The sequence below is a fragment of the Hypanus sabinus genome, chromosome 26, assembly GCF_030144855.1.
Source record: "Hypanus sabinus isolate sHypSab1 chromosome 26, sHypSab1.hap1, whole genome shotgun sequence".
NCBI lineage: Eukaryota > Metazoa > Chordata > Chondrichthyes > Myliobatiformes > Dasyatidae > Hypanus > Hypanus sabinus.
This window is the reverse complement of record NC_082731.1, coordinates 38042454-38068284: the sequence shown is the minus strand read 5'-3', so window position 1 is coordinate 38068284 and position 25831 is coordinate 38042454. Positions and strand designations below refer to the sequence as shown.

Below are 25831 nucleotides of genomic sequence, written 5' to 3'. Positions count from 1 at the left end.
ACAGAAATACTGTATATTTAAAAAAAAGTGAGTTAGTGTCCAAAGATTCAATGTCCATTTAGGAATCGGATGGCAGAGGGGAAGAAGCTGTTCCTGAATCGCTGAGTGTGTGTCTTCAGGCTTCTGTACCTCCTCCCTGATGGTAACAGTGAGAAAAGGGCATGCCCTGGGTGCTGGAGGTCCTTAATAATGGACGCTGCCTTTCTGAGCCATCGCTTCCTGAAGATGTCCTGGGTACTTTGTTTACCCTGTGACTGCGTGGGTTTCTACCGGGTGCCCTGGTCTCCTCCCGCAATCCAAAGGCCTACTGGTCAGTAGTCTCATTGGTAGTCTCATTGTAAATTGCCCTTGGCCAGCCAGTGGTGTAGTGGCGTCTGCACTGGACTTTGAGGCGAATGGTCACGGGTTCAAATCCGGCTGGCTCCATGTTGGGTTGAGCAAGCCAGCAGCTCGACCTTTGTTTTTTAACAAAAAACAGACAAAAATGTTAAAGAAACAGCAAGTTAGCTGTCCGAAGCATCCCCAGGTGCGGAGAGGGACAACAAATTGTCCTGTGATTAGGCTAGTGTGAAGTAGGCGGTTTGCTGGGCGGAGTGGGTCATGCTGGAAGGGCCTGTTCTGGGCAAAATCTCAAAATAAGTAGGTAAGTGTCTGCTATGGAGCTGGTGAATGTGTAGTGTGCTCTGATTTGCTTGTTCTTCAGTCTGGAAGAGCAAAGGTTTCTTTCGGGTGGTACAGTTTTGAAGGATAGGAGTTGAACTTTTGTGTCTGAAGGAAAATATCCCTTGGTCACCATTGCCGAGGAAGCAACTGCATCCCTCCTTGTTCTGCTACTTGTGGAACCTTTGTGGTTTATATTGTTATTTCCTACAAAGCCACAGTGATTAGGTTTCTAAGTAGCTCAGTGAGTCCGCTATGTCTTGGGACACGCTGACAGTCTGATAGTTTTATACAAATGCACATGTTTTTCATCCCTTGTGGTCTTGTACATGTAATTTCTATCTTTATAGAAAATGCAGAATTTTTCGTTTAGACAGGAAAACCACTTATTTGAATAGAGTTGGTAATTTAAAGTGAGATGGTCGGCAGAATTTCTCCTTTGGGTTTAAAAAAAAAATTCCCATTCACCTCCCCTTCTCTTCCCTATGCTGTCTTCTTGTCTCTTCTCATCTTCCTATCCTTCCTCGTTTTCTACCCCCACCCCTTTTCCCATGGTCTACTCTCTTCTATCAGCTTCCTTCATCTTCCCTACTCACTTGGCTTCACCTGTCACTAGTTATCCTTATCCTTCTCCCCTCTTCCCCCACCTTTTTATTCAGGTGTCTTCTCCCCCCCCCCGGTCCGGTCCTGAAGAAGGGTCTCGGCCTGAAAAGTTGACTGTTTATGCATTTCCTTAGCTGCTGCCTGACCTGCTGAGTTCTTCTAGACTTTTGTGTGTGTTTGTGTTGCTTTAGAAATTTTTGTGTTAGGGACATCTAATGACTGAACACGAAAAAAGTTTAACTGAATCTGACAGCTTTTAATAGAACATAAAATGTAGAACATAGAATGGTACAGCACAGTACAGGCCTTTTGGCCCACAATGTTGTGCCAACCCTTAACCCTGCCTCCCATATAACCTCCCATCTTAAATTCCTCCATATACTTGTCTAGTAGTAAATTTCACGAGTGTATCTGCCTCCACCACTGATTCAGGCAGTGTATTCCACACACCAACCACTCTCTGAGTGAAAAACCTTCCTCTAATATCCCCTCTGAACTTTCCACCCCTTACCTTAAAGCAATGTCCTCTTGTATTGAGCAGTGGTGCCCTGGGGAAGAGGTGCTGGCTGACAACTCTGTCTATTCCTCTTAATATCTTGTATACCTCTATCATGTCTCCTCTCATCATCCTCCTTCCCAGAGAGTAAAGCCCTAGCTCCCTTAATCTCTGATCATAATGCATACTCTCTAAACCAGGCAGCATCCTGGTAAATCTCCTCTGTACCCTTTCCAATGCTTCCACATCCTCTAATAGCAAGGCAACCAGAACTGGACACAGTTCTCTAAGTGTGGCTTAACCAGAGTTTTATAGAGCTGCATCATTACCTCACGACTCTTAAACTCTTAACACCCCATAAGCTTTCTTAACTACCCTATCTACCTGTGAGGCAACTTTTTGGGATCTGTGGACATGTACTTTTGAAAGGGAAGGTAGTTGATCAGGATTTAAAAAAAATCTTTCAGTGGGTTAGGACATCAGTCTACCAGGTACAAAAGACTTGTACTGAAGGTGAAAGTCTCATCTCGAAGTCCGGTGCTTATGCCACTACACCGCTGGCCTGCGTCGTAGTTTAAATGCAATCTGAAACGGGTGTGTGAGGGCTCGCGTGCAGAGAGAATACCACATTGAAACACATTTGTCCCCTCTGCAAGGTGGCGTTTGTGTTCAGGATTGGACTCTTCCCAACCAAACCCCATCCAACGCTGCTTCCAACCTTTGATTTTTTTTTAAAGGAAACAAGGTTGCGGTTCTCCTCCAAAATGTCCACTTGATGGGAAACACCATAGCGGTTTACAGAAGTTTTGAGATTACATGTTGTCACTGTCAAATTTGACTGAATAGAAATGACAGGAACGAGCTGTGCACAGCACCATGTATCACCTGATACAAGATAACCATTGCTTCCCCATTTAGTACCTCTAAAATTAGAGACTGGCTTTAATTTATCACAGCAGTATTGATCTCTCTGCTTCAGCCCATTTAGATCTCCCCTTGTCCCCTGTAATTGGTATTCTGGTCAAAATGCCATGTTTCTTAATCTTCATTTGTCTGCTTTTTGGCTGCTCCCTGTTTTGAGGTTAGGGTGTCAACCTGATACAGACTATTAGATTTATTATTAAAAACTTTGTTACAATTGCCCATGTTAGGTTTTGAGGCAGCTCACTTAGATGTTATGGTAATGCAAAGGTTTATTATTATCAAAGTCTGCATGCAGTACACAACTCTGAGAATCTTCAGTCAGCCACGAGAAAAGGAAGATATGGAAGACGGGTCAGGGAGGAACAGCAAACTGCTGCCCCCCCCACCCCCCCCCCCCGAAACCTGCCGGCATAAAAAGGAATGGCAATATGATCATCAACCCCCCCCTGCACAAAATGCAGCTAGAACATTGGCCTCCAAATCCCCCTCTCCCCCACCCCCCACAAAAAATCATGAATGCAAGTTGTGAACTAATGGATCAAGCACAACCCCAATATCTTCTACTAATCTTGCAATCCTAGTATTTTCCCCTTTAATACATTTAAACTTGGATATCAAACTTGGATAAATGTGAAGGCATTCTTATTTAAGCATTTTAACTTAATGTCATGCTGGTAAATTAAGACCATGCTCTCTTGCAAAGGCAATATCCCTAATGGTGTACAGATCATTAGGATTCCTCCCATCACTCATTCTTGAACATATCAATGCCAAGGTGCCAGAGAACCTTTCAAGTTATTTTCTCTAATCTCAAGTTTCTCTTGTCTCAAGTGCTTGTTGTTGTTCTTGTCATGATCGGTGAAGTTCTTGGCCTGAAATGCCACTTCATTTCCATAGATCCTGCGTGACCTGAGTTCCTACAGCGTGCATTCATATTCTCTAATTTATTATGCCTTTCTTAAATAGCAGGATGCGAACCATTTAAAGGAATGATTTTTGAATTGAACGTTAGGGATCTTCTAATTTTCCAGTATAATTAACTGCTATTAAAATCTTAGCATCTGGTCCAAAGTATTTGTCAGTCTTAAGTACCATATTTTGAAACTTTTGCGAAGTTTGTGTCACTAATTTAGTTCTAGATTTAAGGATGTTCAGAATGTTCTCCTGTCTTGAATGCTGAGGACCTTGCAATTATTCAAACAACTTTACAGTTCAAAGTAAATTTTATTAGTCACCATATACAATCTTGAGATTCATTTTCATACTCAGTGGGCATACTCAGCAAATCTAAAGATTGGTAACTATAACAGGATCAATGAAAGATCAACTAGATTGTAGAAGACAGCAAACTGTGCAAATGGAAATATAAATAAATAACATTAAAGAACAAGAATGTGAGACGAAGAGTCCTTGAAAGTGAGATCATTGGTTGAGGGAACACTTTAATGATAGGGCGAGTGAAGTTGGGTGTAGTTATCCCATTTTGTTCAACAGCCTGATGGCTGAGGGGTAGCAGACTCTTGAACCTGATGGTGAGAGTCCTGAGGCTTTTGTACCTTCCTGATGGTAGCAGCGAGAAGTGAGCATGGCCTGGCTGGTGGAGATCCCTCATGACGGATGCTGCTTTTCTACGATAATGTATAACTGTGTAAATGTTCAATGATGAGGAGGACTTAACTGGGCCGAATCCACTAATTTTTGTAGTATTTTCCATTCAAGGGCAGAGGTGTTTCTGTACCAGGCGGTGATGCAGCCAGTCGGTATACTCCCCGCTACACATCTATAGAGCTTTAGAGTTTTAGATGTCATGCTGAATCTCCACAAACTTCTAAGGAAATGGAGGTGCTGCTGAGCTTTCTTTGTAATTCACTTGTGTGCTGGACCCGGGACAGCTCATCTGTAAATAATGTTTTCCTATTTACTCTGCTCCTTCACTTAGTGTGGCACGTGGCCAAGTGGTTAAGGCGTTGGTCTAGAGATCTGAAGGTTGCTCATTCAAGCCTCAGCTGAGGCAGCGTGTTGTGTCCTTGAGCAAGGCACTTGATGCAGAGCAATGTGTGGTTGACACCGGTGCCAGGCTGCATTGGTCTGGTGCCTTCCCTTGGACAACATCGGTGGCATGGAGAGGGGAGACTTGCAGCATGGGCAACTGCCGGTCTCCCATACAACCCTGCCCCAGGCCTCAGTCATCATCGAAAATCGATGGACAGCTGAAGAAGAGCTCCTTTCAATAATACTCTTGAACTACTTTCTTGTATAAAAATGCAAAAAATTTTGACCTCCCTCAAGTGTCTTTCTCCGCTACCATTTTGTTGCTCTAACTTGTCACTTTTATTCTCCGGTCACTGAGATTGGTGTTAATTTTGCCTTTTCATTCACATTTCTTTGCCTTTATTTCAAATGCCTCTTTGCATGCGGAGCTCTGAAAGGTACGTTGTGTCTGCCGATGACAGAAAACCTGTGCGTGAGAGGTTTTAAAGTGGAAAAGCCATTACATTGGGACAGTTCCACTCTCTTGATCTCAGAAATTCAGAACAAGCGTCACAAACGCTTCGTTCCTTGTTTACGGTGCTTTGTCATGCCCTTCGCTCTCCATGGAGCGTGGCAGTACCGCCTTCCCAGCCACTGGATTTCACTGTAGATCTCATCTGCCCAACCTGCCAGAGCTGACTTTGCATGCTAGGGCAGGTATGACCCTAACTCACATGGGACAAAGCCTTTCAAAGCCATGTACTGGAGTGAGGCTGCTGGTCACATGTACACAGCTACCTGGAGCCACAGGTGAGAGCCGAGTGTCCAGTGGGGACCAAGGTTCAGTGAGCTGCCCCGGAATGGACACAAGCCCTTTCACCAGTGATACCCTTCTCAGGACACCCCATGCACCCACTGAAAGGCACAAGTAGCTTCTATATGACGTTAAACCCAGTTAATGCCGGCGGTTGATGTAATTGTCTTTTAATGGATGAAAAGTACACTAAGCTGTTCCTATTGGAAATTAAGTTTTTCTTTTCAAGGTTAAGCAACACACACAATGCTGGAGGAGCTCAGCAGGCCAGGCAGCATCCATGGAGAGGAGTACAGTTGACGCTTCAGGCCGAGACCCTTCATCAAGACCTGGCGAAAGGTCTTGGCCCGGAACAACATCAACTGTTTACTTTTTTTTATATAGATGCTGCCTGACCTGAGTTCCTCCAGCATTTTGTTGCGTGTGTTTGGATTTCCAGCATCTACAGATTTTCTCTTGTTTGTGATTTCAGAATTAGTTATTTTTATCATTTTTGGGTAAATGTCAGAGTCCAGTTTAATATCAGTGGCATATGTTGTGAAGTTTGTTTTATGGTAACAGTCCATTGTAGTACATGGTAATAAAAAGCACAAGTTACAATAAGTATGTATTTTAAAATTAGTACATAAAGGGAGGAGAGGGGAAATAGTGAGGTAGTGTTCATGATTTAATCTTCAAGTTACATTAGTAACTTGAGTCCTCTAGCTCTTATCCAATTCTTCTGATAAAGATTCTTAAAATCATATTTCAGAATTACTTGCTGATTTGCTGTCAAGACTCTTGAATAAAAACTGAAGCTCTGAGCTCGTCAAGCCACTTTTATTGTCATTTCGACCATAACTGCTGGTACAGTACACAGTAAAAATGAGACAATGTTTTTCAGGACCATGGTGTTACATGAAACAGTACAAAAACTAGACTGAACTACGTAAAAAAACAACACAAAAAAAAACTACACTGGACTACAGACCTACCCAGGACTGCATAAAGTGCACAAAACAGTGCAGGCATTACAATAAATAATAAACAAGGCAATAGGGCAGTAAGGTGTCAGTCCAGACTCTGGGTATTGAGTCTGATAGCTTGGGGGAAGAAACTGTTACATAGTCTGGTTGTGAGACCCCGAATGCTTCGGAGCCTTTTCCCAGATGGCAGGAGGGAGAAGAGTTTGTATGAGGGGTGCGTGGGGTCCTTCATAATGCTGTTTCCTTTGCGAATGCAGCGTGTAGTGTAAATGTACGTGATGGCGGGAAGAGACACCCCGATGATCTTCTCAGCTGACCTCACTATCCGCTGCAGGGTCTTGCGATCCGAGATGGTGCAATTTCCGAACCAGACAGTGATGGAGCTGCTCAGGATGCTCTCAATACAACCCTGTAGAATGTGATGAGGATGGGGGGTGGGAAATGGACTTTCCTCAGCTTTCGCAGAAAATGGAGATGCTGCTGGGCTTTCTTTGCTATGGAGCTGGTGTTGAGGGACCAGATGAGATTCTCCGCCAGGTGAACACCAAGAAATTTGGTTATCTTAATAATCTCTACTGAGGAGCTGAGTTCAATATCAATAGCTGAGTCAGGTTCAATATCACTGGCATACGCTGGTAAGTGGCTGTTCCAGAATCGTTCCTTGAAGATGTCCTGGATACTACCAAGGCTGATGCCCATGATGGAGCTGACTGAGTTTACACCTTTCATGTGCTTATGACTCTTACAAGCATCTTACTGCAGAATTCTGTTGGGTTGATAGAAATTAGATCAGCTGTGATTCCTTTGATGGTAAGAGACCTTATGGCTTAGTTTTGGTCTAAAATCTGTTTGAAAATTGGTGGTCCATGAATGTTTGCCTGAACTCAAAGCAGGTCATACCTGCTGGGCACCAAGTATCCTGCACTTATATTTAACAAAAATGTAGATGAAAGTCTCTTGGATGATTGAAAACCATATTCCTACAAACATTTTGGTATACTTCACTCCACTCCCAAATCTCTAACAAATTTTTCCAGATGTACCATGGAGAGAATTCTAACTGGCTGCATCACCGTCTGGTGGGTGGGGGGAGGGCAGGCTACTGCACAGGATCAAAATAAGCAGGAAGTTGTAAACTCGGGTCAGCCCCGTCATGGGCACTAGCCTCCATGGTAGCCAGGAGCAATGCCTCATATAGGCGGTGTCCCTCACTAAGGACCTCCATCACCAAGGTCACGCCTTGTTCTCATTGTTACCGTCAGGGAGGAGGTTCACACACACTCAACAATTCAGAAACAGCTTCTTCCCCTCTGCCATCCGATCTCTGAATGTTCATTGAACCCATGAACTCTACCTCATGCTTTTTATTTCTATTTTTGCACTGCTAATTTAAGAAATTAGTAAATACTTAGTTTTTTTCTCTTGTTCATTGCTTTGTACTGCTGTTGTAAAGACAGCAAATTTCACGACATGCCCCAGTGATATTCAACCTGATTCTGACCTGCCATCTGAATGGTGCCAGAAACAGACTATATTCCAGCTGAGACTTGACCAAAGATTTGTTTTCCTATATTGAGGCTGCCCTCGGTTTGTTTTAAAGAACCTCCTCGTGTTTATGCATTCTGTCACATAATAAGACCACACTTTGCGTTCCCTAAAAGCCCTTCCAGCTTGCAATTCCAGCAAAAAAAAATCCAGCTCCTCACTGTTTGTGAACAAAGTCTAGTGTTGCACTCATTGTTTAAACACAAACATTGTCCAGAGAACCCGGGGAGAAGCACTAACTGGGAGTGGTTGGCCAGCCTGAAATTACTGTAAATATATAGTTCAGATCAAATTAAGTTTACTTATCATTCACCTATACATAGATACAGCATTCCTATGGGGCTAAGGTGCAAAGCATACTCAGCACTTTGAAAATAACGAGTAAAAAAACGGTCACACAAATAAGTTCATGTCGTCCAAGACCCTGAGCGACATGTCCCGCAAATTGATGGTTCAAACACTCATCATTGTACAGATGCACGCAATCTAGCCTGTCATTCCACTGATTGAATCTGGGAGGGAGGGCAGCACCGAAGTGAGCACGGATGGCATGCTTCACCACCTCTGGCATCACTTCACCCGGACTTCAGCGGCAGGCAATCCTGCGGCTTGAGGCCTAGTCTTCATTACAACTGTGCAGCTCCCACTCCGCCCATCTCACAGCCAGACAAGGGAAACAGGTCTGCGGCATCTTACATTATCAATGTCGGCAGTTTCCTCTGCCTCCTGCTCACTGGGACACCAGACTGCTCAGATCCATTGGATCGTTCCTCACAGAGCAGGAATCTGAGTGGATTCTTGCCTTTCCGATGGTGAGTCCTGCTTTTCTCAGGACCCTGTGCCAGAGGGATGTAACTTGGCCCACTCAACAGCAGCATAAGCTCACCAATAATAGATGTCACAATTGCTCAATGCCTTACACAGTTTGGAGTTTTCCACTAACCGGTGTGGGATTTCGGGATTTCTGTACGGATTTAAAGATTTCTTTTGTAGCCGCAGCAAAGTTTAGTTCTGCTGACAAGGTTTAAAGAACTTGGGAGTGAGTTTTAAAGGGAATCTAGTCTTCAATTCAAGTTTAATTGTCATTCAGCTGTGTATCAAAAGCAGCCAAATGAGACAGCATTACTGTGGGGTCAAGCTGCAAAACATAACACCAGTAGTCACACACAGCACAAGGTACCAAGCAAAAATGTTATCACAATCGAGTAATAAGTGTCCAAAGCAATCTACATCCAGCCATAACAGAACTTGTCTTCTGGGGGGAGGGGGGCAGTACGGACTCCTGCCTGGACGCTGGGCCACACTGCCCCTGATGGAGCGCACCGGCTCTGATGCCTCTCCTGCTGCAGCTGCAGGCCCATTCCCTTCACGTACAAGATAACACACAGAATGAAGATTTGCATAATTAATCTTCTTGCACCTAGAATGTTTAAGAAACCTAGCAGCCAGTAAGTGCCAGCAAAAACCCGCAGTGTGATTGACCAGATCTGCTGAGGTAAAGATTGCCTCAGTTACAGTGAAGCATACTGCAAGATGTATCATTTGTGTCGAGCCAAACCAGCAAAGATTTGTGCTGGGCAGCCAGCAAATGTTGCCACGCCTCTGGCCAGTGTAGCATGCCCACAACTCAGTAACCCTAACCATATGTCTTTGGGAATGTGGGAAGAAATCCACGTTGGTCACAGGGCGAGAGTACAAACTGGACTCAGCAGCATGAATTGAACCCCAGTCTTACAGATGACGCCATAACAGCATACTGCTAACGTGGGATAACTATTGGGCAGGACAAGGGATCCCTCTCATTCGTTGAATGGGGTTTCACTATCTTTTTATGGCTCCCTAGCAAGCTAAACAATGCCTTGAGCCTATCTGAAAGGCAGTACTGTATTGTTGAGTGGCAGCTTTGATTCTAGGAGGTGAGTTGCTCCCGAATCCATAACCTCCCCCCGGAGTGGGCGATGCCACAAAAGTAAGCTGTGTATGTGTGTGAAATCTGGAGTGATAGAATCAGTTAGCCTAGATACCCACAAATGGTTTGAAGTTTGAGTCAGAGTAACTATGGTGATAGGCCCTAACATGCACCTTCGCTCTGCCCTGTAAGTGAATGAGGTCTGAACAGAATGGAATTGCATGTAAACATGATCGTGACTAATAATTTTGGCAGTGGTGACTGGTTTATTTATAGCCCCGTAACTACTCCCTGCAGCTCGTAAATCTTTTTATAGTTAAACCGTAAAGCATCGTGACTTCACGAGCGATGGGTAAGTTGTACTACAGATACTTGCAGCCTGTTATGTTCAGGGCAGGGATGAAGGTCCTCCATCTCTAATGGTGTTCAGCAGCTTTTTTGGTTTTCTCTGTCAGTCTTGCAAATCCTGGGTGGAGACGCAAGAATACTGTCACACTCAGATGATAATAAAGTGCTCCTTTTATTGATTTATTGAGATAGAGATTTAACCCTTTGAGCCGCGCCGCCCAGTGATCTTTCTCCCCCCCTGATTTAATCCTAGCCTAATCATGGGACAGTTTGCAATGACCGATGAGCATCTCTGGACTGTGGAAGGAAACCCACGCGGTCCCGCGGCGGACGGGCAGCGGCGGGAATTCAACCCCGGTTGCTGGTACTGTAAAGCGGTGTGCTAGCCACTGTGCTATCGTGCCACCCACAGTTCATGGCTGCAATGTATTTGATTCTGTTCTGATTGTGAAACCCAGTTTGTGTTGTGATTACAGTACTTACTGCACTTGTGCTATTGGTGCTTAGGGCAGCAATGAACGTTCTCCGTCTGTCTGTCCTTGGCCATCTAGATATACTCGTCATTGCTGTTTCCATAACAATTCTGTTTTGCCAATGAGAGTTGTTAGTCCTGAGCTGAACCCCTGAATCTAGAGGACTGGCGGACTACTCTTAGTCTGACCTTTACCTTGGGACCTGTTTGGCATGGGTGACCCTACCAAGAGCCAGAGCATAAAGCCCCGACTCCAGCCAACATAGCTCTCTGGGTCACTGAGGTACGCAAGCCTCCAAACCCAACGGCAAAGTTGTGGCCCTCTTGATACAGATGTAAAGATACAAACTCGTCTGACTGTGATCATTAACTTGATGTTCAGGTCAAGTTTGCTTCCCTGTAACCTGTTCGGCTGCAGTGTAATGGATGTTTTATTGAGAATCGTGAGTGCCCGAGGAATTGCGTGTGTATGGAGTGTTGGCTGCCTTGATTTCCGTCTCTTCTGTAAATCATTCTGGGTGGGTTGTTGCTGGGGTGGGAAGGGGGGAACGGTTGGTTAGAATCGTCCATCACCCAGGTCATGCCCTCTTCTCATTGCTGCCATCAGGAAGGAGGTACAGGAGCCTGAAGACGTACACTCAATGGTTCAGGAACAGCGTCTTTCCCATCCGATTTCTGAATGGGCAAAGAATCCATGAACATTACCTCACTACACTTTTATTTCTATTTTTGCGCTAATTTAATGTAACTAATATATATTTACTGTAACTCAGTTTTTTTTTCTATTATGTATTGCATTGTACTGTTGCTGCAAAGCTAACAAACTTCACGGCATGCGGCAGTGAGCTTAAACCAGATTCTGAAATTCCAGAGGCTGAGGAGTTCGGATTGGCCGTAGGTTGGTTTAGATTTTGTCCCAACTGACTTCTAGTTGGCCATTACAGCGAAAGCACTAATTGAAAAGCTTATTTGTTGAGAAAGCAGAGAACAGGCCCCCTTGGCCCCTTGAGCCATGCTGCATAGCAACCAGCGATTAACCCGTGCCTAATCACGGGATAATTTACAACAGCCAATTAACCTACTAATGTCTTTGCACCCGGGGTAAACCCATGCATTCCATGACTAGTACGTACAGACTCCTCACAGACGAGGTTGGAATTGAACTGAATTCTTGACGCCACAAGCTGTAATAGTGTCACACTAACTTCTGTGCTTCCTTTCAACGTACATGCTTCAGTCTGGGGTTTTATAGATTTGAGTTGTGTACAATTGTGAACTCACTAACGAACACAGTCACAGTGATTTTAGTCAACGGAGCAGCACGATAGCCCAGCGGCTGGTGTAACACTTACAGCACCAGTGACCGGGGTTCAATTCCCACCACTGTCTGTAAGGGGGTTATACGTCCACGTCCCCCCCGTCCCCCGTGAATGTGAAGGTTTCTTCCCATATTCTAAAGACTTTGCAAACTCACTCAGCTTCACTAGCCCATCACTGAACTCACTTGCAATGAATCTTCATCTCGTGTTCTTGATATTTATTGCTTATTTATGATCATTTCTTTATTTCATTTTTGTATTTGCAGAGTTGAATTTTCTTTGCGCATCAATTATTGCCTATCCCGGTGGCTGTGGTCTTCTGTTGATTCTAATGCGTTTCTTTTATTTACTGTGAATGCCCGCAAGAACGTGGATCTCGGGTTTTATCGATAAGGTGCCGCACAAAAGATAAGGATGCATGGAGTTGGGGGAGATGTATTAGCGTGGATCCAGGATTGGTTAACCAATAGAAAGCAGAGTTAAGGTACATGGGCCTCTCTGGTTGGCAATCTGGTGAATGGTGCGCCACGGGTTGGCAAATGTTCAAATGTTCACGATACACAGTGATGATCTGGAAGAGGGGACTGAGTGTAATGTATGTAAGTTTGCGGAAGATACCAAATTTTGAGTGGAAAAGCAAATTGTGCAGAAGATATGGAGAGTCTGCAGAGAAATATTGATAGGTTAAATGAGCGGGTAAGGGTCTGGCAGATGGAGTACAGTGTTGGTAAATGCAACGTTATCTATTTTGGTATGCTGCTGTGCAGAGGGACTTGGGAGTGCTTGTGCATGAATCGCAAAAGGTTGGTTTGCTGGTGCAGCAGGCTATCAAGAAGGCAAATGGGATGTTGGCCTTCATTGCAAAAGGGATTGAATTTAAGAGCAGGGAGGATATGCTATAACTGTACAGGGTACTGGTGAGGCCACACCTGGAGTACTGCGTGCAGTCCTGGTCTCTTTACTTGAGGAAGGATATAATGGCTTTGGAGGCAGTGCAGAGGAAGTTCACCAGATTGATTCCAGCGATGAGGGGGTAGAGTATGAGGAGAGATCGAGTCGCCTGGGACTGTACTAGCTGGAATTCAGAAGGATGAGAGGAGATCTTATAGAAACATAAAACTATGAACGGGTAGATAAGACGGGAAAGTTGTTTCCACTAGTAGGTGAGACCAGAACTGGGAGACATAGCCTCAAGATTCGGGGAAATAGATTTAGGACAGAGATGAGGAATCACTTTAGTCAGAGTGGTGAATCTGTGGAATTCTTTGCCCAATGAAACAGAGGAGGCCACCTCAGTAAGTATATTTAAGACAAGGTTGGATAGATTTTTGCATAGTAGGGGAATTAAGGGTTCTGGGGAAGAAGGCAGGTAGGTGGAGATGAGCCCATGGCCAGATCAGCATCGATCTTACTGAATGGCTGAGCAGACTCAATGGGCCAGGTGGCCAACTCCTGCTCCTATTTCTGTTCTATGTACGTGGTGACATTAATGTACTTTGATAATAAATTTACTTTGATCTTTGAGTTACGTCAATTGGTCACATGGGTGTAATTGGTCAGCGTGGGCTTGTTGAGCTGGAAGAGCCTGTAACTGCAATTGTATATATTTCTAAATAAAACCGAAGTCATTTCTGAAGGACCTTGTCTACATCCCATGATGACTCTGTTTCTCTGGATTATTGGTTGGGGAAAGTCTGTGCCCTTTCCAACTGAGAGAGCGGACCTTTCGTGTTGAAGAGAAATGTTGGTCAGGGCACAGAACTCTCGTTTACAGTTGGGACCTCAGCCTCTGCGAGTGCCGCGGTAGAAAATTGGAATACCAGTCTCGCTGTTTTTTCCCAGTCTAACTGCACCTCCAAATCTGCATAGCTCACAGATGAAGCTTGCATGAGTTAAGCATCAAATGTATTTGATGTTCTCCCCTCTGGGTGAATCAGCAGGAAAATCCTTAATTGGGGTGGGGTGGGGGGGGGGGGTTGTCGGTGAGCTCCGTGGACTCTCCCCAGAAGGGCCTTGGTTTTAACAGTGTGATTTGTTAGGTCCAAGTCTCCTTCAGTGTTCTGCACTTCAGTGATCAGACAGGGCCGTACAGTAAGAGGATGTGCAATTTTAGAACCAGGCCCTCATCTGAGATGAGGTGTAGTTTAAAACTTCCTCTAAAAATGAAGCTTGTTTACTTCTCATAACGCCGCTGGTGTGCAGGGCAACAATGAGGGTTCTCCATCTCTCTGTATAGAAGGATTCTTTATTGCCGTTTCCATGTTTTGTTTTTCCCATGGTTGCTGGCCCTGAGCTCAACCCCTGAACCTCGGGGGCTGGTGGGCCACTTCACTCTTAGTCTGGCTTCTACCCTTTGACCGGTTTGGCATGGGTGTCCCTACCAAGAGCCAAAGCACAAGGCCCTGGCTGTAGCCAATATAGTCGTTGAGTCTCCAAGCCTCCAAACCCTACGGCAAGGTAATGGTCCTCTTGGAGGTAAAACTGAAGCCGGTTTGATTAATGTGGCCAGTCGAGCTTGACTTTTGAGATTTGTGGAGCATGGGCAGGTAACAACGTGACTATCTTTGTAGTGTTGGCAGCCCTACCTGAAAGCTGTTTGGCTAGATGCCAGCTCTACCTACAACTTCTTGATTTACATTGACCCATACACGTGACTGTTTGGCCCATTTGAGCTGGCTGTGTGTAAGAGAAACATGGTTCAGTTCCTTTGCTCTAACTCCCTCAGTTTGTTTTCCTCACGTTTTCATTCAGTTCCCCTTTTCAAACTTTCTGAATTGCGTGAATGCCAGTGTGTGGCTGGTAGTGTAAACTGACTAATGTGCCTGCGCTTGCTTGTTGCCCTTCTACAGCCTGGTTGGCTTGTGGTTTTCAGCTGTCTGAAGGAAGCGAGGCCTTGCGGATGCGTTTGTGGTGTGGGTGTATGGAAGGAAAAGATTTCAGATGCACCTTCCCTCTCCTCGTGCCTTTTGCCACTGGCATGCTTGGCTAGCATCTATTCTTGAATGAACTGTAGTTTCCTCTGAGGAATTGGGTGATTTTAAAGCCATTGACAAAAGCCACCATATTCTTCAAATCTTATACAGCTGGAATCCCCAACTTGGGATCCACGAACCTCCCCCTCCCCAGTTTAATGGTATAAAAATGTTTGGGAACCCTTGCTCTATGGCCTTGCACTTCCAAAGTAGTATTAAGTTTGTCTGGCTTGGGAGATTGATGTTGGCTGACAGCAGTGTGGAGCAAGGACTAGTTGATGTTCTTCCATTAGGAGTTTGTTAGTGAGTAAGCAGTAGTCTGGGTGTTGGAAAGGGTAGTGCTTTCAATACTTTCCTGCAAGCCTTGCTGAAGAATTCCCAATTTTTCTTCTTGTTCTTTGAAAACCTGGGAGGCTTTCTCTTTAATCATTGTATAATTAACCTGGAAGGTGGTGCTGAATGGAAGTAGTAATATTTTAATGTCAGCTGTGTCCGTGCTGGTCTGGGCACTAGTTGTCTAATTTTGCTCGTTACATCGCTGGAGTTTAGGGCAGCATTGAAGGTCCTCCATCTCTGGTGGTGGTCACGGATTCCTTTATTGTGTCAGTAGAGTTGACTTGGTTTTCACTACTGTCAGTCAGGCAAGTCCCTGGTGGAGACTCAGGAATACTGTCACACTCAGATGTAGAGGGAGTCTTCATTGTCGTTTCCATATCTGTTTTGTTTTGCCATTCAGAGCCTCTCGTAGTCTAACCCTCTACCCTTTGACCTGTTTGGCATGGGTGACCCTACCAAAAGCCAAAGCGCAAAGCCCTGACTCCAGCCAACATAACTCCCCGGGGTCATTGAGGCATGCAAGCCTCCAAAACCCTACGATAAGTAAATCAAGAACCTCTTAGGTGAGTGTAATACAGGGGAAGACACAAACTCCTGTGGCTGTGGGAATTAATTTGATGTTCAGGTCAAGTTTACGTTCCGGTTTTGCTGAGAATTGTGGGTGCCCTAAGATTAGGCACTGTGTGGAGTGTTGGCTGCCTCATTGCCTTCTCTTCATTCTGTAAATCTTCATTCTCATCATTGAGGCATGCAAGCCTCCAAACCCTACGACGGGCTTGGAATCCTCTTGGAGGTGGCACTGGTCTGAAGGGTTAGATTTTCAGAGCTGGGGCTAAAATGGTGGAAGAAGTTGCAATTTTTGCTGTTGGAAGTAAGTCTCTGGGTGCCACGTAATTGAAAAGGACCTTGGGACCGGGGTTTAGTCCATTCCTGCCCTGTCTGGGTTGAGGGGGGGGGGTGCGTAGATCAGATCTTCTAATTTTGCTAACTGGGGCTTGGGAGTAACTGAGTGGAGCAAGCCGTGATGAGCGCAGGCTAGGGGTTGCCAGGTGTGGTCCCCGTGTGTTCGGCCTGGGTGTAAGAGGGGTTGGGCCGTGATGAGCGCAGGCTAGGGGTTGCCAGGTGTGGTCCCCGTGTGTTCGGCCTGGGTATAAGAGGGGTTGGGCAGTGAAGAATGGGCTTCCTCCTTGACGAGGTGTTTAGTGTTGAAAACCAAGAGGTTGTGCTGATTAGAAAATGAGAATCAAAAAAGCAGAACTGAGGACAGGAAGTCTGAACATTATCCTGATGACATGAATATCAATTTCTCCTTCCCATAAGCAAAATCCCCCCCCCCGACCTTTCACCTCTTCTCACCTGCCTATTACTTCCATCTAGGCCCACTCCTCCTATCAGATTCCTTCCACTCCAGCCTCGACTTTTCCCATCCACCCATCACCTTCCTGCTCGCCTCTTTTCCCTCTTTCCCCCCACCGTTTTATTCTGGCATCTTCTGCCTTCACTCTCAGTCCTGAAGAAGGGTCTCATCCTGAAAAGTCGACTGCTTATTCATTTCCATCGAAGCTGCCCGTCCCGCTGCGTTCCGCCAGCGTTGTGTGTGTTGCACAGGAAGTCTGAATTTGAATTTTAAATACAGCAGACTTGCAGAGTAACAGGGCCTGTTGCTGATGTGTTCTGATTTTTCACTTGATCCCTGCTACAGCGTTACTTGAGACCTTGCAGGTTAAAAGTTCCAGTGTTTGACCATGTCATCAACTCCACCGTCTACTGTTCTGCGCACACAAAGCACCAGTGGAACTTGGCAGGCCAGGCAGCATCTACAGCAGGGGTTCCCGATCTTTTCTGTGCCGTGTCTCCTGCCGTTAACTGCAGGGGCCGCTGCGCCCACGTTGGGAGCCCCTGATCTATGGAGTGGAATGAACAGTTGCCGTTTTGGACTGAGAACTTTCGTCAGAACTAGAGGGGCAGTGGGACGAGGGGTACAACCTGGCAGGGAGGTGCGTAGGTGGGGCAGGGGGTATGAAGAAGGTGGGAGAGGGTGGCCGAAGGAGATGTCTGAGAGGAGAGTGGAGCATGGGAAGAGGAGGAGAGGAGCTGTGCTTCTTCCACCCAGTTTCAACTCCTTCACCTGCCAGCTTTGTACTCCTTTTTCCCCTCTCCCCATCCATTTATCACATGCTTATGGAAGCATACAGTGAAATGGCGTTTGACTTAACCAACACACCCAACGGTGCGCTGGGGGAAGCCTGCACGTGGTGCCACACATTCTGGTGCCAATGTTATTCAGGCTTCTGCTCCCTTCCTTTCCAGTCCTGATGAAGGGTCTTTAATCCTTCCCCTCTGTAGTGCTGCAGGACCCGCTGAGTTCCTCCAGCATTGTGTGTGAGTGTTACTCTGGATTTCCACCATCTGCAGAACCTCTAGTATCCATGATGTACTGTTTCCTGTTCATTTTTGCCCCTTGCATACCTGCATGGTGAATTAGACAGATGGCTCTGTCCCTAACATGCCTATCAGGGCAGCAATGGTGTTCAGGGCTTCCTTCACGTCAGTAGCTTCCTCTGGGTTTTCACTGTTAGCCACGCGAGTCCCGGGTGGAGACTCAGGAATACCGTCACACTCAGAGGTAGAAGGATTCTTCATTGCTGTTTCCATAACAGTTTTGTTTTGCAGTCAGCCCTGAGGTGAAACCTTGAACCTGGAGGACCGCTGGGCCACTCTTAGCCTGGCTTCTACCCTTTGACCTGTTTGGCATGGGGGACTACCCAGAGCCAAAGCATAAAGCCCTGACTCCAGTTACTGAGGCACGCAAGGCTCCAAAACCCATGACAAGGTTGTGGTCCTCTTGGAGGATTTCCCTAACATGGCAAAAAATGAAAGGTTCCTTGTGGGGTGAGATAGGCTGGGGGAGGGTTTGGGGGAGACTTGCCCTGCCCTTAGATTCCCCCCCCCCACCCCTCTATCCCCTTCCCATTCACCGATACAACTCTGTTCGCTTCCTCTGTGCCGGCTTATTTTGAGTAACTTCTGTGTAAACAGTTCTGCGACCCATGTGACTGCATGCGGTGTACCTTTTGTTTTTCCTGTGGCTTATTTACTGAACTCTGTGTCAGCTTTTTTAGAATAAACCAGTTCAAACGTATAACCGTTCTGTGTGACTTCAACACAGGCAGCACTCCACGAGACCCAAGGCAGGAGCAGAAACAGATGTCGTGAAATTTGTAGTCTCTGCAGCAGCAGTACAATGCAATGTGTAAAAGAAGAACTGAACTATGTGTGTATATGTATATAATCTATATTAAGAAAGTGGTGAGCTAGTGTTCCTGGGTTCATTGTCCATTCATAATTCTAGTAGTGGAGGTAAAGAAGCTGTCCTTGGATCACTGAGTGTGTGTCTTCAAGCTCCTGTACCTCCTTCCTGATGGTGACAATGAGATGAGGGCATGTCCTGGGTGGTGGGGGTCCTTAATGATGGACGCAACCTTTTTGAGGCATCGCTCCTTGAAGATGTCCTGGATACTATGGAGGTTAGTACCCATGATGGAGCTGACTGAGGTTACAACTTTCTGCAGCTTGCTTCGATCCTGTCCACTAGCTCCACGTCTCTCTCCGCCCCCCCCCCCTCCCCCCCCAATACCAGACAGCGATGCAGCCATTTAGAACACTCTCCACGGTACATCTGTCAAAACCTGCGAGTGTCTTGGAGACATACCAACTCCCCACAGGCTCCGAGTGAAATATAGCTGCCATTCCTTCTTTGGTCCACCGAGTTTGCTCTGTCATTCTGTTGTGGCTAAATTATTATCCTCCTGAACCCCATTCTCGTGCCTTCACTTTCTCCCTGTAACCCTTCACACCCTGACTAATTGCGAACCTATCAACCTCTGATTTAAGTGTACCTAATGACTTGCCCTCAATTGTTTGTGGCAGTGAATTCCACAATTCACCACCCTCTGGCTAGAGAAATTCCTTCATGTCTATTGTAAAGGGACGTCCTTGTGTATTGTGGCTGTGCCCTCTGGTCCTAGACTCGCCCACTATCCACATCTACTCAATCTAGGCCTTTCGATATTCAGTAGGTTTCAATGAAATCCCTGACTTTTTGAGGCATTACTTGTTGAAAATGTCCTGGATACTACAGAGACTGGAGCCCATAATGGAGCAGACTGAGTTTACAACTCTCTGTAGCTTATGAAGAAACATTTCTCGGGCTTCTAGCTGGGTACAGCTATCGATTATAACCAATATTTTGATGACCATCTCAACCGTGTTCAGGGATGATGCCTTGGCATGCGTAGTCCAGTGGAATTTATACCCCTATATTCTGTTCCTCCCGATTGGTTAGTCCTCATCCAATCAGATTTCCACTCTCCCACCTTGTTTACAATCATATTTGAGTTCTTGGAACAAAACCTTTGTCTTTGTTGAACTACTTTTCCTCAAGTTTTACTTCAATAGCCTCCTCTACCAGGCAGTCCCAAAAGCCATTGGCGTTTTTTTATATGGAAAAAGTTTTTCATCAATCCATTTTTAAACTTTTCACCTTAAAACCTTGTCCTGCCTTTTACATGACCCTGTGCTGGGGAAAGGTATTCTTACTGTTCCTTTGCTCCAGTTTCCAATGTCAATCTGGCACAAAACAAAGCTGGAATTCAAGCTCTGATCTCGCCAGGGCTATGGCGATCAAATTAATCTGTTCCTTTGTCATCCTGGACTTGTTTGGTCTGTCAGAGTGCACTGGTCATGTTTACGTCTGGGATTAAATAACCATTTTTCACAGGAGCACCATTGAGAGTGTTCTGACCGCCTGCATCACTGTCTGGTACGGGAATTGCAAGGATCATCGGGGTCTCTCTTCACCCATCTGAGATATTTTGTACACAGGGCCCTTAGCATTGTCTGTGATCCCTCCCATCCACCCAACAATCTCTTGGACCCCCTACCACCAGGCAAGAGGTACCGTAGCATCAGGACAAGAACTGTTAGGATGGGGTAACAGCTTCTCTCCCCAACCCCCCTGGCTGTGGGACTACCAAACTCCCTGACACCACCCAGATCTCATCACATATAAAGGACAGGAGCACTTTAAGGTGTCGTAAATACGCCCATGAGTATCGAGAGGGGCACAAGTTCGACTGGGTGTCAGTGAAAGTCAGGGCGCAAGCAAGCACACAAGCAAGAGAATTCCTACAAGCGTGGTTTCCCGCAAACAGTTCTGTAAACAGAGGTGTAGACCTCAATCCCATTTATAATCCAATGCGAGCAAAATTCCAGACAACGCACGGGGTTTGCCAAGCAACCAGTCAGTAAATAGACCCCCCCCCCCCCACATGTTACAATTAAGTTCCTGTAATAGCGGCCAGTCAGCTGATTGCTAAGTATTTGAAGGCCAAGCATTTGGAGGAAACGCCACAAGTGAACAGCGCATGGACGATGTAATGTGGCAATGAAATGTTTGCAGATGGATCGCCAAGATGGGGAGGGGAACTCCACCCAATAACAATAAACTAACTTGTGGTTTGGACTGCGGGAGAAGTTAGAGTTAATGAGATTGTGTTTTGAGCCGGTGTGGGCTCAATTGGCCACACTCCCCTTGCGTCATGAGGAAATATGGGGCCTCCATAACTGCACTGCAGGCCACTGCCTTTTGGTAAAAATGAGTTTAATGCTTTTTCTAACTTTTGTTTTTAAGGTGTGTCCTGTATCAGCCAGCACTCGCTGACAGAAAGGTCAAACAAATGCTCCTGAGTTAGTCTCTGTGAAGGTACGATATGATTTACTTTCTTATTCTCATTTTGGTGAAGATGCCTTGATGTATTTTATTAATTTAGAGATGTGTTGTGGAACTGGGCCTTTGGGTGGAGATACGTTTCTACCAAAGGTGGTGTAAGGTGCTCCTTCCCTCTGCTAGCCTGCAGGTCACCCTTGGGCAAAGTGTAGCACCTGCTTAGCCCCTGATCAGGGTCACGTGAAGCCATGGGGGCAGATGGTGGATGGTTGTATGAGCAGTCGGTGCAGATCACAAGTCCTGGTTATGCGACCACTGATGCCAGGCAGACAATCTCTGAAGAATATTGATAATGGCTGGGGATCACCTGTCTCGTAAAGACACTGCCCAGAAAAAGGCAATGGCAAACCACTTCTGTGGAAAAGTTTGCCAAGAACAGTCATAGTCACCCACGTGGTATGACACAGGGAAGGTGTTCAGACTCGTTACAGAAGACCCTGGGATTGAACTCCGAACTCCGTCCCGTGCTGTAATAGCGTTGTGCTAACCGTTACACTACAAACAAGGCCTTAATTCCCACACAGACTGGATAAGGCTAAAGTAGTCACTTTAGGCCCTCTTTCTTCCAGAACCACCACTGTCCAAGCTTCGGTATTTCCGCCATCTTGGTCTTTAGCTAATGAGTAATTAGACTGTTTTGATGACCTTGTGATTTGACGTTTTATATTTTGAGTTTCTTGCTCGTTTTTTGCCATTTGCAAGATTGTTTTCTTGTTTGTGCATCGGGTGTTTGTTTTCCTTGAATGGGTCCCATGGTGTTTTTTTTTGTTTCATGGCTGTCTGTGAGAAGTTGATTCTCAGGGTCGTGTACTTCACACATTGATACTAAAAGTACTTTGAATCTTTGAATTCCATTTTGCAGCAAACCATGGACTTTAACCGGGTGAGAGTTAACTGATAGAGTAGCTCGTCGTTCCTTCTGTATGAGCACTACTCTTTTCAGTGGTTAGAGGCTGTCTTGGCTTGCGTTAGCTTTTATTTGCACCAATTTGTGTGATTTGACTTTACTTGATGACAGTAAGAGAATAAATTGACTATGGGCAGCATCATCCCAAGAAAATGTTTTTTTTTTGCACAGTTGCATTTGTATGTTGAATTCTTGTAGGGTAAAATGATGTACCTGCTTCATATTGCTTCAAACTGACTTTACAAAGAAACCGAGCCCTGAAGAAGCCACCAAAATTGACTATTAATTTCCATTGCTGCTGAGTTCCACTAGCATTTTGTGTGTGCTCCTCTATTTCCACTCTCTGCAGATTCTCCTGTGTTTAAAAACAGTATTCCTGCTTGCTGGCTTCAGTAAGTGGTGTGAAGCTGGAGTTAGGTCATGTGGTTACCATGCAAGCTAGTCTGGTTTAACAATTTCTGGCAGGATGCTTCCTCTTTGAATGCACCTGTATTTTGTGGGGATGCATCTTACTGGTTAGTCTATTTCAGATTTATTTACCATAAGTGCATAAAGGCATACGGTGAAATGTGTTCTGTTGACAGCCAACACACCCAAGGGTATTCTGTGGGCAGTCTGTAAGTATCACCAGTCATTCCAGTGCCAACATAGCCTGCCCACAGTGCTCAGCAGAACAGCACAGAGCAAGTCCTTTTCCCCTCTCCTTTTCCCCTCTCCTTTTCCCCTCTCCTTTTCCCCTCTCCTTTTCCCCTCTCCTTTTCCCCTCTCCTTTTCCCCTCTCCTTTTCCCCTCTCCTTTTCCCCTCTCCTTTTCCCCTCTCCTTTTCCCCTCTCCTTTTCCCCTCTCCTTTTCCCCTCTCCTTTTCCCCTCTCCTTTTCCCCTCTCCTTTTCCCCTCTCCTTTTCCCCTCTCCTTTTCCCCTCTCCTTTTCCCCTCTCCTTTTCCCCTCTCCTTTTCCCCTCTCCTTTTCCCCTCTCCTTTTCCCCTCTCCTTTTCCCCTCTCCTTTTCCCCTCTCCTTTTCCCCTCTCCTTTTCCCCTCTCCTTTTCCCCTCTCCTTTTCCCCTCTCCTTTTCCCCTCTCCTTTTCCCCTCTCCTTTTCCCCTCTCCTTTTCCCCTCTCCTTTTCCCCTCTCCTTTTCCCCTCTCCTTTTCCCCTCTCCTTTTCCCCTCTCCTTTTCCCCTCTCCTTTTCCCCTCTCCTTTTCCCCTCTCCTTTTCCCCTCTCCTTTTCCCCTCTCCTTTTCCCCTCTCCTTTTCCCCTCTCCTTTTCCCCTCTCCTTTTCCCCTCTCCTTTTCCCCTCTCCTTTTCCCCTCTCCTTTTCCCCTCTCCTTTTCCCCTCCCCTCCCCCCTCCCCTCCCCTCCCCCCTCCCCTCCCCCCTCCCCTCCCCCCTCCCCTCCCCCCTCCCCTCTCTCTTCCCCCCCCGCTCCCTCCTCGGTGTGAGGAGGGAGAGGCTGACTCTCAGTATTTTCCCCCCATTGTGGTATAGCTAATACCAGAGGACATCTTTTAAGGTGAGTGGAGTGAGTCAGATGTTGTGTATTTAATATTTCAGTAATATTTAAGTAATATTGTAAATGTATTATTTGATCATTCTTTATTTAAATTTATTATAGGTTACATGTAAAAGTATGTGAGGACAGAAGTATTGCACGGCGGTGTAAATGTATGTATGCCTCACTTAAAGTAAAAACAAAACTGCACATGCATTATCTCCCAGCTCTGTTTCTCTTTTAATTATTTTTGATCTTTTGGAGTTGCATAACATAATATCAGAGGCAGGTTCTTAGCATTAAGTGTTTGGAGTGCACTGTCAGGGTGGCGGTAGAGGCTGGTACATTAGGGGCATTTAAGAGATTCTTCAGCACATGGGCAAAAGAAAAATGGAGGGATTTGGGCTATGTAGGAGGGAAAGTTAGATTGATCATGGAGGATGTTACAAGGTTGGCATAACATTGTGGACAGAAAGGCCTCTACTGTACTACGTTACTACTGTGCTAATGCCAACGGGATTCCGTGGTTTCTCTTCTAATCGTCTCCGTATGTCCGTGGACTATTTAGAAAAAAAACAGAGCTCTTATCGCAACACTTGCCATCCAGAAGCTCCGATTCTCCTTCCAGGTACAGCGCTGAATTGCTTTCACTTCTAATCTAGTGCATTGCATTCAGCTCTGGCAATCCAGTCTCTCCTACTTGAGAAAAGAAACTGATTTTTTTTCTTAATTTGGCAGTTCAGCAGGGAGCAGGCTCTTTGAACCATCGCCAGCAACCCTAGCCTAACCACTGGAGAACTTGGGAATTTTTTAATGGAATCCTGGGCTTGTTTTGTGGCTGCCTACAAGGGAACAGATTGAAATCGTTTGTGCAGCACAGAACAGGCTCTTGGGCACACTGGGTCCATGCTGATATTTTTTTGCCCATCTGCAGTGATTTGTCTTTTATTTGGCCAGTTTCATTCTATGTCTTGCCAATTTAAGCGCTTATCGAAATATCTCTTAAATGTATCTGACTCTTATCTGTGCTGGTGGTGGATTCCAGGTATCAACCACTGTGCATTTCAAAAAAAAACACAAAACTTCCTCCTGCTGTCTTCTCAAACTGAGAAGATGGACCGAAAAGGCAGGGTGTTGGGCTGGTTCTGCTCGCTACGATGTGATGTTTACTCCGTTCTCCTCGGCGCTGATGCCGTTGCTTGTTCCCAGCTTTGTGTCTGTGAGCTTCACGGCAATTTTCCCTGCTGGGTGATGAACTGAGGCTCTGGGCCTGCTCTTGGCTTTGTGTCTACGGTCTCACTTTCATTCTGAATGCTGTTGCTTGCTTTGATTGACACGATTTATATTTTTTCTCTTTCTGCACATCGGGTATGTATTGGTCTTTTTTAAAAATTGGGTCGTTTTGGGTTTTTTGTTATGTGGCAGACAAATCTCAAGGTTGTATAATTTTTTACATTGATAATGTACTTTGAACTCCACCCCTTCGCCTTAAAGTATGTGTTCTGCCTTTTGGTAACCCTTCCATGGAGGGAAGTAGAGGACTTGGCTTCTGAAGTTTTGACTCTTGTACTGCGGCTCATAAGCTAGGAGGTGGCTGAATGGCCTTTTGTGCCAATGGCAGCTTTCAAATCCCGTTCCGGGTCCGTTCCCCGAGCGCGCGTCCCGTTCCGGGTCCGTTCCCCGAGCGCGCGTCCCGTTCCGGGTCCGTTCCCCGAGCGCGCGTCCCGTTCCGGGTCCGTTCCCCGAGCGCGCGTCCCGTTCTGGTTCCATTTGATTCTATCATTGAGACAGTTAACCAGCCAGCCAATTCGGTGTTTGGGAGGAGAGGATGGAACAAGCACCAAAGGGGAAGACTTTGCAGCCAAAAGGAGAATGTAAACTATGCCCACCCAATATTAGACGTTGGGGTCAAACCCCCGATCACCGGAACTGTGTAGTAGCAACATTATCTGTTTTCTTTCGGAAGCTGCCCATTTCTTTTCTACTGTAAAGTTAATGATCTGTAACTTGGTATCTTTTCTCATGGATGCCCTCTCTTGTTGTTTCTTTCAAACACTCTTTTGGTTTCAGGATCACATGGTTTATCACGTGGTTTTAACATATTTCTTGCTCTCTCGATGTTCTCATCTGTTAACCAGGTAACACCATATGCTTGAATTTGCCTTGGCAACTGCCTTGCCCTCTCGAAAGTGCCCATTTGCCCCTTTCCTCGTCTGACAGGTTAATACTGGTCTTGTTGCTTCTCCAGTTCTGAAGAAGGGTCTTCAACCCGGAGTAACATACAGAAAATGCTGGAGGGACTCAGCAGGTCA

General features: G+C 45.8%; 1 protein-coding gene across 4 annotated transcripts in view; it reads left to right on the top strand.

Moving 5' to 3' along the window:
• Positions 1 to 25831, top strand: part of LOC132381460 (RAC-beta serine/threonine-protein kinase) — a 145685-nt gene that overhangs the window by 33900 nt on the left and 85954 nt on the right. For 2 of the 4 annotated variants that reach the window (XM_059950882.1, XM_059950885.1), the window contains exons 2-3: positions 21027 to 21098; positions 23643 to 23692. The gene's annotated coding sequence lies outside the window, so the exon portion shown is untranslated. The remainder of the gene's footprint in view (positions 1 to 21026; positions 21099 to 23642; positions 23693 to 25831) is intronic. The other 2 variants (XM_059950881.1, XM_059950884.1) reach the window with 1 other exon arrangement.